Genomic DNA, 6,000 nt, shown 5'->3' with positions numbered 1-6,000 from the left:
AATTATTTGTAAGATTAGATTCTTAGATACTATGAAAAATTTGATAAAAAATCAAAAGATGTATTCTAATAATCTGCATTATGCTCAAAGAAACTATTGCAAAGAGTAGCATGCTGAGTGTCATTTAGAAGACATATGCCTCAAACAGTCATTTGGCAGTTTGCTTGCGCACTGCAGGGTCTCTGATGGCATTAAATAAGGAGGAATCATTTTAATGATATTCATGAGAGGAGAAAGTGAAAAGATTTTTTCCACAGGCACAAGTACTCTGTAAGTATTGGACAGGCAAATTGAGATTTTGGTTATTGTTTGTAATACTTTGAGTTATCTATTTCTGTTATTCACCATCTACAAACTGAATGTTTAAAGTTGGCATCAGAGCTGAGTGATCCTGTAGGAGAAAGGGAGTTTTGTGAGCAGGGTTAGCTGGGTTTTTAACTCTTGAAAAATGCTGTGCTCATAAGCAGGGGAGAGGTATTCACTAGGTGAAGAGTGTTTTTTGTATTTTGGATGCAAAATATGAATCATTAGACTATAGTATATGATTGGAATAGCTACTGCTGTAAATAAGATGTTTAGACCACAGCTAAACAGCTTGATTTAACAGTAAGCCAATAATAAACAGAGTACTTATGATTCCAAGAGTGTTGACAATATTCAGAAACACACCTGTCACTATAACACTTTGACTATATCCTTTGAAGAGGCAATGTATAGCCATCGGACTGTATTGAAGTACCTTGAAAGCAAGAATGCATTTTATTTTGCTTTTGGTGTTGATCGGTGAAATAGCAATCACTTTACAGGAATAGAAGATGACAAAATAATTTTTCAAGAAAACCTCTATTCTAAATTTTGAACAGCTACTAAATATTTCAGGTGGGTAGCTGCGTCAGCATGCGTAGGCTGCAAAGGAACAAGTAATAGGTTTATTCCATGCTGAAAAAAAGAAGAAAGAGAACACAACGTTTCGGCCGTGGAGCCTTCTTCAGGTGTGAGGTGTCAGGTGTGAGCTCACACCTGAAGAAGGCTCCACGGCCGAAACGTTGTGTTCTCTTTCTTCTTTTTTTCAGCATGGAATAAACCTATTACTTGTTCCTTTGCAGCTACTAAATATGTCATCTATTGCACTGCCCTGGGTTTTCAGAATGGAGAAGGACTGGGAAATATATAGCACAAATTCAGTTTGCAGTACCAATGATTGTTAGCAGTAATTCCAGTGTTTATCTGTAAAGACTTTGTGTACAGAGGTCTGCAGACTGCTGAGGTGTGATGCATAAACAATAAGGGATCAAAACACTAGAGGGCTTTGAGAGCACCATAGAACATATACAATCCAAATAAATATTGCTATGGAGATCTTCTCTATTTATTTCCTGTAAACTGGATATTTTTGTCTTGGGTTGAATTAAAGAAGTTAATATAAAGGATGTCTGAACGGGCCCAACAGCTTGGTCACGAAAGAGGCTCAGTCTTCTAGGTCTCCTGCAGCCACTAGAGTATATACAGTATATACATTGCCACATGCAAATCACCATGCGGCCCATCGACATAATGTACCCATATAAACTTCTTCCTTTATAAGAACACTCCGGCCAAGTGGGGCTGAAATCTTAACTCCTACATTTGTTTTGACTGTTAACAGATGTTTGTTATTTTTTCCAACCTTTAACATTCCTATTAAGAAATCTATAAATTTTAAAAACCTTACAACGTGAGACAGTGGTGTTACCAATGTTGGGGGAAAGTTACTTTTTAAAAAGAATCCTTACTCCTATTACTTGTGTAATAATTACCTTTTTTTAAAAATTAATAAGACATTAGTGGGTAAATAATCTTTAAACATTATCTGTTACAGTGATCTTCTGTATGTAGTATATGTATAATTATTGTGTGAAGTAACCTCTAAAAAGAAATTGCCCCCAGATTATTTTAAAAAGGTACTGGAATACTTTACTCAGTTACTCAATGTAGAGGATTACTTGTTTCCCAATGTAAAAACTGGGCGTCACCTTTTTAAGTACGTGTTCTCTAATTCATATTTGATTTTATGAGAGATGACTGTAAATCCTCTTGTGAGGCTCTAAAATCACTGTGTTAAAATGAACTAATCTGAAGTGTTTCTAGCCAGGTTAGACATCCTTCTGTTTCCCTTAAAAAAAACTTGAGTTTCCCAGATTTCCTAGTGCAGGTCTCATACCTGGAGCACATCTGGAATAAAAAGGAGAAGACGCTGGTTATCAAGGAGCCGGGTGGCCAAGTTTTCTCATTAACTAACTTATAAGTTATTTCTAAATGGTACTGACTTTACGCAATACAGGCACAAAAAAGCTTTGAAATATTTTTGTGAACCATACCAAAAGGCACAGACCCAGCTGCACAGAACACGTTGTATGTTTAAGACTTTGATTATAGAATATGGATCTTATTTCCATTTAATTGGGTTTTTAATTTCAATATTTTGTGCTACCTAGGATCACTCATCTTAGTGTTCCCTGCAGCTGACCACCTCTACATGTTTTGAACAGAGTGCACCTGAACACATCAAATCAGCCGCTAGCTGAGGCAATAACAGCAGCTCCCTGCATTGGCACAGTGTGCCAGTTCTGAGGTCACAAGGATTTGTGACTATTATCTTAGGGTCAAATGTAATTAGCAGCCCGTAAGAATTTTATAGGGTTCTGTATAAAAGGTAAAAGGGTTATACGGGGTGTTCTGTATAAAAGTGTTGATCAGTGAAGGTGAGAGGCTGCATGAATGTGAAATAATTCTTGTATATAGTCTTCACTTATGGCACTATCATTGTTAAATAAAGGTAGTGTGTGTTAATAAGTACATATGTACAGTTTATGTAAGTGATGAATGGGAGGGGGGTAAGTTAACATGTACAGGATAGTCAATTTGGCTTTTTTTCAATTCTCTGCTTTTAAGTAGCTGTTTTGGTCTGCCATACCATCTGTCTTAGGAATTTCATTTTGTAATTAATTTGCAGTTTTAGTGGGTTGTTTTTTTTTGTCCAGAGGTTGTGTCTGTATGGTGATACATTTGTAAATCTGTTTCAGTTCCTTGAACAATAAAATCAATGTTCATCCTTAAGAGTTTGTCACTCTTCTTTTTACCCTGTGGTGAAAATGGTAAGAACGTCAGGGAGAATAAAATACATTAAATATGCTATGATTAATAATTTTAAGCAACATTAAAATAATGCTTTTTATATAGCACCTTTAAAAGTAGCATCTGAAAGCACTTTATCTTAGGTGTAAAAAAAGTTACAAGGATAGCACCTTACACTCAGCACCTCCCATCACCTACATAAAGCCAGTGGATGGCGCTGTGCTTGAAATTCAATCTTTGCTTGCTCACCCCAGCAAACCAGCTAAATCCTCACTGAACAAACTCCCAAATTTTCAGAAATAAGCAGCCAGAATCATAAACAAGTCTAGTGCAAGTGATCACATTACTTCTGGCCTGGAGTCCTTGCACTGGCTTCCTATCAGGTTTCCAGTAGAATTCAAAATCCTCACACTCACCTATAAGACACTACATGGCTTGGCATCTCTACCTGTCTGAGTTAGTCTTTCTGTTGAGGTTTTAATAGCTTCTGGGGAGTTTTTATTCAGCTGCTGGTTTCCAGTGTCAGATTCTAGGTATTACTTGCTGCAATGTGGGAGGCAGCTCAGCCTCGGCTGTAGTGTGACAGTCTGCTCTCTGCCATTCAGAGTGCTGGTGTCCCGTCTGACTGAACATAGGAGTGGTATGGATGTGAATACGTAATCTGGTACGGAGCTGATCTCAGAGGAATAGCTACTGGGCAACGGTATTCAAGAGCATGCTCAAGTCACCCACAGGCTGCTGTGGGAATTCATGAAGAGTGATCTGATGCATGACCTATTATGTTCTTGGCTCCAATTAGAAGCTCTGTTACAAAATTACAAATCAAGTTTTGTGGATCTTCTATATGTGTAAGGTGAATATTGACGATCTTGTCTGAAACAGTCTATTGATTCTCAATCAGTATTATCAAAGTTCTGTTTTTCCATTTGTGAAATATTAGCAGACGTAAGGGTTGAGCTTGTACATCAGCTAAATTTAATGATAAGTTCTAAACTATCTGTCCTCAAGTAATACACTTCCTGCAACTGTAGGTTGTGCTAATTGCTCTGTCCTGGCTTCCACTAAAGTTTTGTTCAATATTTTAAATATAGTACTGTATATGCTTCTCTTATCATAATAATAATAATTGCTTACACTTATATAGCGCTTTTTTTGGACACTCCACTAAAAGTGTTTTACAGGTAACGAGGACTCCCCTCCACCACCACCAGTGTGCAGCATCCACTTGGATGATGCAACGGCAGCGATAGTGCGACAGAACGCTCCCCACACATCAACTATTGTTGGGGGAACAGGGTAATGAAGCCAATTCATAGATGGGGATTATTAGCAGGCCATGATTGGTAAGGGCCAATGGGAAATTTGGTCAGGACCATGGGGGTACACCATTACTCTTTTCAAGAAACGCCCTGGGATTTTTTTAATGACCACAGTCAAGACCTCGGTTTTACATGTCATCCGAAGGACAGCGCCTTTTTATAGTACGTGTCCCCGTTTAATGGGGACATAAAGCACACTTGATTATACACATCAGCTTTTGTGCACAATGAAGAATTGCGCTCAATATGATTGTCTGAGCTGACCTGAGCCTGCTGCATCAGGCCAGCAAGAAAAATGGAATTGTGCTCCCTGCCCGACAACAGCAGCACCATCTCGGTTTGGAAAGGCACTTTATAAATAAGTTATTATTGATAATGTCCAAATTAAAAACAACAACTTTGCAGTATCATAAAATGTTGAGTTGAAAATTTTTTTACATAAATACATTTCATGAAGTTAAACATTTAAATTAAATCTATGCTTATAAGCACTCCACACACCAGAACCACTGCACACACCAGCAGCGCTGCACACACTGGTAAGGTAGCCAATTTCGCAGGGATGCTGCTGGCAGTTTTTGCGGATATTGTTCCATGGGAGAGAAAAGCGCAGGAACACAAATTTTTTCACTCCAACTATACTGTAGCGCATTTGCCCGGCACTGCAGCTGAAGAGTGCCCGGCTGGGGTGAGCAGCGGGAGTAGTAGTGGTCAGGGCTGGGGCTAGGAAGGCCGCTGACCAGTGCAGCTGACCCACTCTGGTGCTTTCTCGCTCTCTCAATTCAATTCAAGGTGCTTTATTAGCATGAATAATAAAATTAACACAAAACAAAACAAAAATAAAAGTAAAATAAAATCTACAGACATTTACAACACAGACATATCATAAAATATTTACATATACTATAAACATATTGAGCATTATTGGGAGACAGACTCACTGTTCCTCAGGCTGTGACAGGAGATCACATCAGTATGTGCTGCCAGTTCAACTGAGTTCCCTCCTCCCTCTCCCAGTATTGGGACCCGTTGTGATTCTGGCAGGTGTGGGAACTCTGGGATTAGATTTCTGAATTTAGGGAAGAATATCTCTAATCCCAGAGTATCTGTCACAGTGCAGTAGGAAGTACACCTCTGTCTCTATTTCTCCCCGCTGGCAGTGGGAGCACAGCCTGTCCTCTCTGGGCAGCCAGGTCTGCCTGTGTCGCCCAGTTTCTATGGCCAGGCTGTGGTCACTGAGCCTGTACTTCTTCAGGGTCTCTTTCTTTTTGCTGTTTCTTATCTTGGTTAAATATTCGGCTAGTGTGTATTGTCTGTTTAGGGTTCTGTAGCATTCCAGTTTATGTTGTGTTTGTGTGTGTGTGTGTCCCAGTGTGTGAGATGTTGTTGTTTGATCTGTGCTGTGATGTGGTTGAGTCTGAGTTGTGGTGCTCTAGCAGTGCTGTCCTGATGATGGTTAGTGTCAGTGTGGCTTGGGTCAGTGAGCCTCAGGATCAGCTGGCTCAGGGGGCTCTGTTTTGGGCTCAGCTCTTGGCTCAGCAGGGCTTTGTGGTGGTGGGAATTTTGG

This window comes from Atractosteus spatula, chromosome 15 (genome assembly GCF_055471065.1).
Source record: "Atractosteus spatula isolate fAtrSpa1 chromosome 15, fAtrSpa1.hap1, whole genome shotgun sequence".
Lineage (NCBI taxonomy): Eukaryota > Metazoa > Chordata > Actinopteri > Semionotiformes > Lepisosteidae > Atractosteus > Atractosteus spatula.
The sequence above is the reverse complement of the archived record's forward strand: the minus strand, read 5'-3'. Positions refer to the sequence as shown.